The sequence below is a fragment of the Dermochelys coriacea genome, chromosome 1, assembly GCF_009764565.3.
Source record: "Dermochelys coriacea isolate rDerCor1 chromosome 1, rDerCor1.pri.v4, whole genome shotgun sequence".
Classification (NCBI taxonomy): Eukaryota; Metazoa; Chordata; order Testudines; family Dermochelyidae; genus Dermochelys; species Dermochelys coriacea.
Genome location: NC_050068.2, coordinates 239,010,779 through 239,024,364, shown reverse-complemented (window position 1 = coordinate 239,024,364; position 13,586 = coordinate 239,010,779). Strand labels below are relative to the sequence as shown.

Below are 13,586 nucleotides of genomic sequence, written 5' to 3'. Positions count from 1 at the left end.
CCCGCTCAAGGTTGATCTTGCTCATTGGGTGGATATATATTCTTCTTTGACAATGAGACGCCAGTGTACGTACATTCTACCAGCTTCAATCAATGCTGTAAATAGGACTGATGCTACCATGGACAAAGATGCCAGTTAGAATTGAAATCAACAAGTAAATATATTTACAGGTGGCTTAATACACTTGAGCTACATTAACAACAATAGGATCCTAGGCAGAATTGTAACATGGCAAGCTGTCAGGCACTGACTGCAGTAAGAGAGACACTCAATGATGAAAAGAAAAAGAGTACTTGTGGCACCTTAGAGACTAACAATTTTATTTGAGCATAAGCTTTCGTGAAAGAGCTGTAGCTCACAAAAGCTTATGCTCAAATAAATTTGTTAGTCTCTAAGGTGCCACAAGTACTCCTTTTCTTTTTGCGAATACAGACTAACACGGCTGCTACTCTGAACTCAATGATGAGGAACTGTTTGGTCCATGCAAATCTTGCCAGAAAGAGGATGGAAAAAAATCCAATCTGCAATTAGGAGACCAGGGTCTAAAACCATATCCCGCTCCCCCAAATATATACTCTGCCATGTAGACAGAAAAAGGTCACATACAACAGTTTGCAGATGGTGTTAAACCCTTTAGTTAAATTGTAAAAGTCAATAATTCAATGCAGCTGGAAACTCAGTGATAAACTGAACCTGTTTTCCACGAAATAGGACAGGAATTGTCGTTTATTCTGTATGGTGTTGTGGGGTCCCAAACTAGTTGGCTCCCAGGTGTTACCATAATATTAATGTTGAATTATCTTCTGAAAAAACTAGCAACATCTTAAACACCTAAAACATAACAAAGGGAGATAGTAGTTGTCATGATCTTGTGCATGGAAGCCTCTTTTAGATCACAGCTACATAATAAATGCAAAATGGAAGGAGGGAATTACTTTCATTAATCAGATGCAATAAGAGGATTAATACATTTGGGTTATAACAACTTACTCCCTTCAATAAGATTTCTTCTTTCCCACTCCACCCCACCCCCTCTTTTTTTCCCCCTTAAAGTATCTGTTTCACCCCTTCTGTTTCTATTCAGTTACCTGTGTGGAACATGACAGAACAAAAGAACGAACATTAAAGAACTGTTTTATCAGTTGCAGCCCAGAGTAAAATGAGGCAGGAGCCTGGCGTTCTGACCACAGACAGACAAGGTCTAGCCTTCAGGTACTTAGGGACACAGGTGATGCAACCTGGCAGGTACTTAGGGACCAAAGTGATGGCACAAAATGGCATGGAACAGCAGAAGGGAGACAGAGGATCTGCAGTTAGCTGTTTTGAGGGGTAGGTTGAGAAACACAATAGAGAAGGAAGTGCCTTCCCCTCCAACAGCAGCTAAACATATACTCCTAGCTGTAGTTCTTTAGAGCACCGCCCAGCTATTTACTTGCTGAAGGCTACACAGTATGCGGTTCTGACTTCCTCCTCTCCTACACGTGCATCTGGTGTGGGAAGAAAAAAGCAGCAGCTGGGGAGCTGCATGATTCTCCACTAAGGAAAGGAAGAGCTGAGCAAGACCTTACTGCTCAAAGGCAGCGTCAGCAAAATAAGGTGGCAAAACCTGGCAGCAATCCAGGATCCACTCACAAGTGAGGAAAGAAATTCCCCCATTCCCATTCAGCTCTTCAGACACAGCTGCGACTCGCTCAGGATAAACTCCCTTCCCAAGTGGTCAGACTTTAAGAGTTAACTCTCTCCCACCGCTACTTCCCTGGAGGAGGAGAGAAGAAACTGGCCTCTTTCCAGGGGCAGAGTCACACAGCCTGGTACTTGATACTGCTTTGAGGAGTTAGTCAGATGTCAAAGCTGTGACTCCCCTCCCTGATTCAACCAGAATGTGGGGGAAGGGTTGTATATCGGGGGACGAGGGGTGGAGTAAATTATTGTTTCAATACACCTAACTGGGCATATCTTATAGTTAGTATTTAAAAGATTTTACAGTTTTAATGCAATTTGAAGAGAGTTCCCCACACTTTAAAGGAACTAGAAAGCTAGATGCAATATGCCTGCCTAAGGCAAGTCCCAAGTGGAAAATGTTATGATGACTGATAGTACAACTTTCCTCTCAGGGCCCCCTGAGCACTATGTTGCTTTAACTGTGAGAGCAAGAGGTACAGAAGTGGCATGAACATGACATTGCTCACCTAGGCTTTATTTTTCAGGTACTTGGGACAAAGCTATTAAATCTGGGTGAAGCAAGGACTCTCTTCCTACTTATGGGCCCCTCTTTTTCGGTGGGTCAGAAAAGGACTCAGCACAAAGAAGCATTCAAAAAAAGCAAGGCTCTCAGCCAACTGGGCAGGCTGTCTCCTCTGCCATCATGGAGGACAGGAGACTTTCCACTGGTAGGGTAAACCAAGCCTGTGATGCTGCGTTTCCTCTTTTAGACAAAACCAGAGCCCTGTTTAACATTTTTTCCCCTCAACAACCAATCATATCACATTTAATTTACTATCAACGCCTATGTAGCCTAATTATCTGCAGCAATGAAACCGTGGGTTGTGATCTTAGCAGACCTCCAGCTAAAGCAAGATCAGATCTGGTCAATATGGGACAAGAGACCTCCAAGGAAGCCCGGGATACTGTATGAAAATCAGCATTGGTGTTTTAATCGGTGACCCTTTTCTGTTTGAGTCTGAGCCAATGTACTGTGAAGGTGAAATGCACTGGGCTACGGAAGGTGCTATCTTTTGGAAATTATTTAGTGAACCCCTGGCCACTTGCTATAATCAAGATTTGGGGTCGGGGAGGGAAGCTCAGGTGCTCCAACCAAACTTCACCTAGGACATTTACATTCAGTCTTTTAAAAAATCCTCATTCATTTTCCAGTTGATGCAGCATTTTCCTTCACTTCCCATCCAAAACTGATGCGTAAGGCTTCTGTGATCTGTTCAGAGCCAATTCATTCCACTGACGGAGGAAACTGATTTGTGTGTGTATATATGTTTGTAAAGAGTTTTGGTATCGATTGGGTTGAAAGGAGCTATATAAACACAAGAGATTAGTGTTATCACTGCAAAAAGAAAAAAAGCTGTGCAAACTGTGACCAAATGACTGAGGTTATAATAAATAATAATAAATAAAAAGTGTTCCTGGAAAAGGAAAAATCTGGTTAATTTTAAAACCCTCTAAAATTCCCTTTTCCTCCCAGAAGATTCATCTGTCAAGACAGGAACAGACAGCTTCTGAACCGGGTGGATCAGAGGTTAGCAGGATTATAATTTTACTTTAAAAAGGTACATATTTAAACAGATGGTAGCAACTCTTAAATTCATTATCAAAAGGAGTAAATGTATTGCAGGGAGACAGTGCAGTTCCCACAATGATCCATTAATAACCTCAAGCTTGACCTAGCAATTACTATCTCCTTTACAGATGAAAAGTGTAGGTCACTATCATCATTTCAAACCAGACCATTACATTATTGCTGTGGTTTGATCTCAGTGTTCAAAAGGTCTAACAAGTATCAGATCACAACTCAATAACAAAATCGACTAGACAGAAGAATTTCAGTGTATATGCTCTCCAACAATAGGCAACAAGACCATGTGCTAATTTCGGAAATGAAGTGTCATCAACAGCTTTGAGTATTCTATCTTTTGTCAGATCAGTTTCACAGCCTTAAACATATTAACAATTCAGTTCAACTCACTACTCTCACAACCTTGACCATTACAAACTGATCAAAATGTTCCCACTCACATTGAAGAAGGAGCTCAGGGCTTGGCTCAAGGAAAAAATCTTGGCTCAAGGAATGCATTTAGATAAATATAAAAAAGTGGAAGTATAACTAACTTCCAAACACCAGACATGCTTTTGTATATTGCAGCCTTCCAGATGGTAACTCCTTTCATGGCAAATATAAAATTTCAACTAGACGGTCAACTCTATGAAGTAAAAATATCTCCATTTCTTTCTCTCATTCTCATCTTATCACCCTTTTCCATTCACAGTATTATTTATTTATGTTACAGTGGTGCCCACAGGTCCTAACTGGGATCAGAGCTCCAATGTGCCAGGTGCTGCACAAATGCACTGGAATACATGGTTCTGGCCCTGAAGAGCTTACAACTAAAGGTTTACGTTTTAAAGAATGAATTTTGGGTGCCTCCAATTTGTGTCCCAAACATCAAGATAACTTCAGAGAGCTGAACACTCACCCTCTGAAAATCAGACTCCTTTGAAGTGTCTCATGTTAGCTCTCTCAAAACTGGCACTGAAAATCACTAGTCACACTTGAAAATTTAGGCTTAATTCCTTCCATAACATATCCTCCATCCGGAACTGCCTATTTCTTTTGTCCATTCACTCAATTAAAATCTGTCCTTCCTGAAATCCAAACAAGTAAATAATGCCACCAGCCCTTTTAAAACAAATTTAAATAACTATAAGCAAGTCACTGAGTACCCTTTGAATCTGGCCCTAAATTAAAGTCATTTTACGACCTCCCAAATATTGTCTATTTAGACTGTAAATTACTCATTACTGCTTTAGATGTTGATGAGAACAAGGTACACTATCTGTGCTCAAATGAGAAATGGAAATTAATGGAGAAAATATATACTGCTTAATTGCTAAAACTGAATAATGAGGCTCTAACTGTTTTTTTTTTTTAAAGTATAGTAACAAAATAAACCACCAACAAAACCCCATCAGGATTTTGCCTTCATTTTAAAATGCATATCTTAAAAAGCTGATTTTTGGTTTAACTGAGATCTTGTACTGTATGCAAAATGATTAGGGCAAACAAAATGTTTTCAGCCAAGTTATGAGCCAAAGGGTGGGGGAAGGGTATAGAGCAAAAATGGTTACACTTATGTGATTTCATAGTGGTATGGAATGTTCCACAGAATCAAGGTGATAACAAAACAGGAACAGTTACAACATGCTGTCACCCACCTGAGCCTAGCTAATCTTTGTAGAGATAACCCATTTCTGGGCACATGAAAATGGCTAAATTGATAAGACATGTTGACTTTTCTCTTTAAAAACAATTTTAAAAAAAGGCTTTAAAGCCGTTTACACTTTGTGGTTGAGCACTCAATTCATCATTAAGATAATGATCTTTAAGAGGCCAATCCCATGTGAGGTGTGCCCTGAATTTGAGAACTGCAGCACAGCACATCTCTCAAGCTTTAGCCTTGATCATTTGGACAGTTAGAGATTACACTCACCAATTTCATTACTCTTGGGACCACAAGTTGAATCTGGGCACTTTAAATGAAAAGCCATATCCATTTCTCATACAGATAAGTTTAAATTAGTAATGACAACTTCTAGTCATGCGGAAGCATGGGGATGTGGATAAAGGAGACTGACAGCCAAGCCCGTCTTTCTCAAAATTGCTGTTAGTTTATTCAACAGAAAATACATAAATCAACTGGCTAGAAAAAAACCCCAACTCCTCCACTTAGCTCCAGGACTTTGGTCTCATGCTATATGTCTACACTGCACATCTGACTCAGGTCTGACCGCAAGTCCCTCTTCCATCCACACACAGATCAGTCCGACTCAGATCAGTAAACACTCGGGTTCCTAGGACCCTGCTAGCGGGTGAGTCCGAGCTCAAGTCCTGGGTCCAAGCCTTGTCATTTTGCTCTGTGGATGCAGCTCAAGCAGCAGACCCAAGCCAGAAGGTCTGTGAATGCATTAGCATAGCTGAGAGACCCAGGTTCAGCAACTGTAAACCCAGGTTTACGATACAACGTGGACACAAGCACAGGCTTGGAAACACCAAGTCCACAAGTCTGGGTCCCAAAGACCGTCAGACCTCAACATGAGTGAGGCCTCCAGGCACTACCATAACATAAATGTTAAATACTAACACTAATAGGTTCCCTGGAGTGGAGACCATGAAAAACAAAATGTTAGTGTGTGTGTTCTGGGGAAGGGAGGGTGGAAGGGAATTAGTGATTAACTTTCAATGTCAGATTGCATTCTCAAGGGTAATAACTATCTTCAAAAGGATCAGGGCTAGAAACAAACAAAAACAGAAAGAAACACACTAGCAGCCAAAATCAAGGGGGCAGGACAGGGAGCCCTGGAAACACTCTCTGCTCCCACCAATCACATACCCCAGTGCATATACGGATGGATTCTGCTGTGTTCTCACAAGTTTGTTCTAGTCTATGTGCCCCTTCACCCACAACATTTCCCATTTTTTAATCTTACATCAGTTACAACTGAACTAATCCAGCCACAAACACCTCCTCTTCAATCCTATTACTGAAAACATGAGGGCCAATTCCTAGTCCCTTTCAGGTCAACTGGAGTTTTGAAATTGACTTCAATGGGACTGATGTTTAGTTCAATAATACCTGTACCAGTGACAAGTGTTTAATTCTATTTTAAGACAAAATTTAACAGTAACACCAAGCATGACCTATTGAGTTTCATTCATTAGCTTTTGGAATTCTAAGTATCCAACCATGCATGCTTTTATGCAAGGATCTAAAGTGATACACTCAGAGCTCAGCTGTCTATAAAGTGGACAACCTAAAAACCACAAAGAGGCTAATCCCCAAATTTAATTCAGCAACACACAATAACTTTATAGTGTGTGTTACTTGTCTATAAGCACTAGTATCATCTAAATTTCTATTCCTCCCCTGGTTTCTGTGGAGTTGAATGCAGTAAAATCAGTAGCAACCCATCTGAACTGAAACGTGAGGGCATTTTCAGTTTCTCTTTCATACATCATCTAAAAGAAGATGGGAAGCATTTTAAGAATTCTTAGTACTTTATACTCCCTGGTCATGCAAGAATTACTCTGTCTCATTGTCAGAAACCACAGATGAATATTAAGTGCAAGAGAAGGAGACTGCTGGTAGGTAGTTTAAGCCCCAGAAGATTTTACAAAAATGTAACCTTAGTAGAAATGTTTTCATGCTTTGTTTTATTTAAAGAAAAACAGGTTGGTTGGTTGACTCGACTCCAAACATTGCTCTGTGGTGTTTGCAACTCAAACACTGCAGATATTGGTCTGTTTCTCATGTCCACATAATCAAAAGCCATTCTTAACTAAAGCAATGATGGGGGGGGAGAATAGCATAAATGGTGAAAAATATGTTTTTTTAAAAGTTACTTTAATCTTAATATAATCTAAGGTTCTATTAATAAATGAAACAAGGTTGGAGTTTATTTGTTTTTGTTGGTGGTGGTGGTTTGGACATAAAATGTTAGGCCCCAATCCCACAGATCTCTCTGCATGTGTTTATCTCTAAGCACATTAGTCCCATTGACTTCAATTGAACAACATGAATAAAGTTAAGCACATGAGTGTTTGCAATATTTAATCCTAACAGTGGCCCTTTAAATAACAAAATTTACTTTAACACCATGCTTTGCCACTGTGTCATACTGGTCATTTCCAACACAACAGAAGATTACGTCCAATCACATATGGTCCGAGTCAGGCTCTCAAAGACAGGATACCAGTAACCATATTCTTTTAGTAAGCAATATTCTGCTTAGCTACACCGGGAGGGGGAGGCGGGAGGGGAAGGGGGTGTCTCTGAACTCCCTTCTAAGAGGCACAAACATTCTAATATGAATTTAGCTATACTAGAAGCTACATAATCTGGACTGCACATCACATTAACTGCACAGGAAACATGTGTATATCACTAGCTTTGTTTTCCCAGAGAGGACACTAACACCAGGAGAGACTCAAAAGATATAACTGCAGGAAACTTGAAAAACTTGCAAAACTGATTCATACAGAATCTATTGAATTATTTTCCTGAAAAAGAAGAAAGAGAAAAAGCTATGAAGGCAAAAAGCTCTGGAATTTTATTTTTTTCTGGAGCAGTGATCCAGGGAGTTTCCAGGAGCATCGGGGGGGGGGGGGATGTCAAACAGCAGAGATGGACTGAGAATGCTAGTTAAACATGCTCTCAGATCAGCAAGCACAAACCACCATCCCAAAGCATATAAAAAAAGCTTCTTTACCACAAAGACACACTAAGCTTCAAACACGCAACATTTGTAAGGTCATTTGCATCCTGGGAAGGAAAAACCATTAGCCTGAATTATTCTATACAGAATGGTAAGAACAAACACTGCCCTAGAGTTTTCTCTCAGCATAGGAAGTGTAGAATGGACCCCTCCATGGGCAGATCACCCTGCCTATGAGGAAGGTGTGCGCATCCGGGCAGGAGAGAGAATGCCACTTGTATCAGCACTATGTCCTTTCCCTTATACCCCAAAAGAAGTCCCTTCACCAAAGCTTTGTGAGGGAAACATCCCTGGGATTTTGAGGCTAAGCAAGAGATGGACACTCTGTGGCATATCCATACACCACCTGTGAACATCCAAGCTGCTATACTGTTAGAAGCAGCATCACTTCCCCAAGTCTTAATTTGTGGCTGCTACTGAGACACTACAGGGGACATCCAACCAAGTGCAAAAAAGCTCCTGCTAAAGCCAGGAAAGTAGCTATCTGATGAAACGTATGATGCCTCTATGCCTCTGCCCCTTTCCACAGCCTGCGGGGTCTGTGAGATTGGGAGGCCTCCAAAAACTTAGGACCCTAAATGATTCTCTCTTGGAGTCCCTGCCTCTCCAGCCCTTTCCATGGGTCTCTGCATGGTAGGAGTGATCTGAACCAGCACTAGTTTGCACTTAGCCTTTTTTTCCCCAACCAAGGACCTCAAAGCACTTTACAAACTGTACTTCAGCCTCGGAACATCCCGGTGAGATAGCGAAGCATAGACACGTCCAAAGGGGTAGACTAAGAATGGGTAAGTGATCTGTCCAAATTCAAACAGTGAGTCAGGGGCAGAGATAGAAGAGAACCCAGGATCCATAACTCCCAATCCCTCTACTCTCACCTGCTTTTATAGCCAGCCGTTTAGAGTAAAGTCTGTGTGTCTGAACACAGCACAGAGATCATTTTCTATGCTAATGAACAAAATAGCAGTAGCAGGTAACACTGCCTCTCAGTGGGCCTCCTTCTTTTCACAATACTCAAACCCCTGAATCACCTAGACTTCAACAGTGCTTCTACTGAAAGTCTAACCTAGTGTGTCAGGAACACCAAAACAGTGAAAAGACACAGATGGGATAAACGCAGTCCATTCTCCATTACATGAGACAGGGAGAGAAGTGAAGAAGAAGAGACATCATCTGAACCACACTTGTTTTATATTTTTCAACATGGGCACAAAATTTTACTCTTCAGTGTATTTACCTTACTCGTTTTTAAATAATATTGTCCAACAAGCAACTGAAGCGTACCCAACCAAATCTGACATATCTATACAAGTGCATCAGTGACCTGTTTGGGTGTTTAACTGTTGAAACTTGCAGACAAATTGAAACTTTAAGGCACAATTTTTTTAACAATGAGCGTGATTAACCAGTTGAACCATCTCCTGATACCATCAAATCGAGATGGATGCCCTTCAGGAAGATATGCTAGTCAAACACAAAATGATTAGGTTCATTGCAGGGGTAAATGGAAAAAAAAAAAAAAAAGCCCACACCCTGTTTTATGCAGGAGGTCATTCTGGCCTTCCAATCTATGAAAGCTCTTTAACTGTTTTAAAAATAAACACTGTATTTAAATAAAGTTCTGTTTAACTTGCGCATTCATTACCTAGTACAACAGAGGTGTTATCACAATACAAATATTAAATAAGAAACCAAAAGAGAATCGCAAGTTTGAGTTATTCTAGCCTTATATTTTTTTTTGTCCCACTGTGCCTTTCTGAGCAAGAAGTTATACACCTTATGCTCTGCACTAAAACAGGTGCACACTTAAAGGGGGGAAAAAGCACAGCCTGAAGACTGAATTTCCCTATTTTTCCCCCCCACAGTCTCCAAACTTTAAACACTTAATTCAAAGCCTATTAAATGTACAAGACTTACCGGTGTGTATGAGGAGGAAGGGAATATGGTTTACAGACCTGCCATGACAAAACAGAGTGCAGTTTTAGAGCATGTCAATACAAGGCTACAAGAGACAGCCTGTCACACAAGCACTGGAAAACACCTTTCTGCCTGCTGAAGGGCTGATCACATGGCCACAGCTCAGACAGGGATCTGCATTCATTAAGGGACTCAGTACATACATTATCCTTTTGTTACACTCCCAAATGCAAAGCCTAAAGAGACAGTACAGGAAAGAACTGTCATGTCAGAGGCAGCAGTTTCTCCTCAGATTCACCATTCCTTTGCTTGCCAGACAGATGCATACAGTCCAGCTCAGCAGACCCTTGCTAATTCATATGAACGACTGGGAGGCCCGCTGCAAATTACTTAATTTTGCAAATTACTGACTAAATGAACAATAAAAATAGCCTTATTTTGTTCATTCATTTTGATGCTGGCCATTTCATTTATCATTATACCTCAATGTACCAGCAAACATACTGTAGTATCTCCTGTAAAAATAAAATAATTACCTTCTAGTAATGCGAGACCTTGATACTGCATTCCATTAATTCTTTGAAAGATGGGGAGAGATCCAATATTTTGTGCAAATGAGGGATTATCCAGGTTCCATCACACACACCACTTTAAAATTAGGCCCTTAATATATGAAATGAATGAATATGGGGCTCTTATTAAAAAAACTGCATTTCATATTATACTTTGATATGAGGGACCCTTGGGCAGATTTTCTGCACTTCAAAAGTTAGTTGTCATAGAGCATAACATAGAAATACAGCAAGAACACTAATATTCCTATCAATCTGTGAGCGACTACATGCTAGGAGAAAGAACCACCATTCTTAAATAAATCTCAAAAAGCTACTACTGTATTTATTTTTATTAACCCCGGTATAAGTGAAAGGTCACTAGTTCCTCACAGTAAAAGAGCAACTTACTGAATCACAGAAGCCTAAATGTCACCACTTAACATAGGTTAACATGCTTCAAAGGCCGAGCTAGCTGGGTTTCAAACTTCTCTGAATTCAGCTCCCAGTTTTAACTAGGGTAGATTATAAAGATTCATAAGTGTGTCACATCACACACCTCTATGTTCTTAGCTAAGTCAAATGGTCTTGGCAGCTGTACAACCCAGGCCTGATTTTAGAGGGACCAGCAAAAGAAAAAAGTAAATAGGTGTGTTCATTGTTTTGAAGCTTAATGGCTTCAAAAGGTGGCCTAAAAGTTTGTTTATATGAAACAAAATAGGAATCAGAACCAATATTCCCCCCCCCCCCCTTTTAGAAATCAGCTTTGACAGAGATAAGATATCTCATCATTCAGGCAATACAAGTTCAATCATGACTCCCACAATCTACTAAATCATTAATCACTTGCCTATCTGTCAATAGCACACCATCAGTGTAGGCTTGATCCAATGCCCACAGAAGTCAATGGAAAGACTCCTATTGACGTCAATGAGCTATGGATCAGGTATTAAAATACAGTTAGTAACTGATCACTTGCTACAGTCACTCTCTACTGACATGGGTTATTCAATTAAAAAAAAAGTATAATAGAAGGTACTGGACATTCCTAACATAACACCCATATGAAAATCAAGATCTCATAAATCGGCAATTAAGAACATTGAAACAGGTTACACAAAGCGTTCTGTTATTCAAAACCATTATATTCCCATCTTAATATTTACAACAAATGAAAGAGATCCAATATACAAATCTCCCTCAAAGCCAAACTATTTTATGAACATTAATCCATTCCTAATATTCCAACAGAATAATACTGTAAAGTCTTGTAAGGTCCTTTTCCCTATCAAATCCTCAGGATATATTTGTAAAAACAGATCAATCAAATTGTTCTCTTTGCTGTAGTTACCTCATTCCCTCTTGTCCCCTTGGCATTCTTGAACAGAAATGGCTTAGGGAGACTGCCAGTAATTTGCCAGAGATCCACTACATTTTCATTCTTTTTAGTTTCAAATGTCACTGTTTCAGTTGCACTGTTCAAAGCTGATAGCAAAGGAAAGGTTTTCTACATGAGCAAGAACCGCTAATCCAACCAATATTTCTGTAGCCTCAAGCTACTTCTTTCTCTCTCCTATTTCACTAAATTTAAAAAAAACAAAAACAAAAAAACCTGTGATAGGAGGGGCCCATGATCTACCTTCAAGCCCACTGGAATCAATCTTCCTTTCTCTTCCTTGCACTTTGGAAATCAGAGGCTTAAAGACATCCTCCTTTTACAAGCTGTTTACATGTGATAAGAACTAGGATGTTAATAAAAATAGCTCAGCACCAAGTCATGGATGTTTCACAAATGCAAATCTAAAAAAACCCACAGGCTAATATTTATGGATTACCATGTCTCTTTCCCCACATTTCCAACCACAGACTAACATTTCCAAAAAGGAAAAATAAATGTAGGGAAATAGCAGAAGTCCATCTCTTACATATCAATGTGATGAACACACTGCTAGTGGCTGGCTTCCAATTAATTTTCGTACTGGATGGCTATAACATTTCAGGGTGCAATCCAGACCATTGAGGGGGCTGTCACCCCTGCCCTGCAACCTTGGGTGCCTTACAATGCCTTGCTGCTGTAGCTGTCACCTTGGTCACTCACAGCCTTCCAGCATGCCAATCACGCCCTGGTGCCTGTATATAGCTGCAGCCTGTCAGCAGCACTCCAGTCACACTTGGGCTTCCACTAGCCTTGGTTACCACATGCTGGCTGACATCAACACACTCCCAGTCCTGGATTTTCTCCCAAAAATGTGTATTCTGTATTGCATTATCGAGCTCTCAGATAAAGGTCCATTGTCTCTGTAAGGGAATATACAACAACTTGCCATCCTAAATGTATTTACCCACACAGTTCACAACACTGGATTAATTTTGATTACAGAACAAAAAAAAGGTTTATTTAACTACAAAAATATAGATTTTAAATGAGTACAATAATACATTAAAGTCAGAAATGGTTACAAGAAAAATAAATATAAAACAAACACTTTCTAGTACTAAAACTTTACAAACTAGGTTTTGTTCAAGGTAAAATTCTTATCACATGCTTCCAATAGCCACACTGACCAATCTTCAGATCACTCCCAAAGTCAAAGAGCTGGATTCTTTTGTCTTAGGTTCAAGAGAGATGGATAGGGAAGATACAACTTGGGGTATTTTTGCAACTCACTTTCATAGTTCAGCAGTACTTGTGGCACCTTAGAGACTAACAAATTTATTAGAGCATAAGCTTTCGTGAGCTACAGCTCACTTCATCGGATGAAAATTTGTTAGTCTCTAAGGTGCCACAAGTACTGCTTTTCTTTTTGCGAATACAGACTAACACGGCTGCTACTCTGAAACCTTGCATTTCAAAGAGGGATTGAACTATGAATCTTCCAGAGGGTGGCTCCCTAGATAAAAGTTCTTTCCAGCTGAGAGCAAGGAGACATGATGTCTGATGTGGGGTTGCTAAATTGTTTGCTTAAGATGCAGATCTGTTTGTTCCTGCCCCCTTTCCTTGACAAAAAATAGCCACTTGATAGGTGATGGCCAAGCTTTGATGATACCTGGCCAAGTGTCAGCTTGTCCTTTGTCTTTGAAAAACAGGTTTACCCATTCCCCAGACCTTTCTGGTACACA

At 40.1% G+C, this 13,586-nt stretch overlaps 1 protein-coding gene across 7 annotated transcripts in view; it reads right to left on the bottom strand.

Annotated features, from left to right (window-relative positions):
• EPS8 (epidermal growth factor receptor pathway substrate 8) overlaps positions 1 to 13,586 on the bottom strand; it is a 198,900-nt gene that overhangs the window by 173,751 nt on the left and 11,563 nt on the right. The window contains exon 2 of one of the 7 annotated variants that reach the window (XM_043517100.1): positions 9,916 to 9,953. The exons of 5 other annotated variants lie outside the window; for them this stretch is intronic. The gene's annotated coding sequence lies outside the window, so the exon portion shown is untranslated. Of the gene's footprint in view, positions 1 to 9,915; positions 9,954 to 13,586 lie in introns of those variants that run through there. One more of the 7 variants, XM_043517088.1, reaches the window with a different exon arrangement.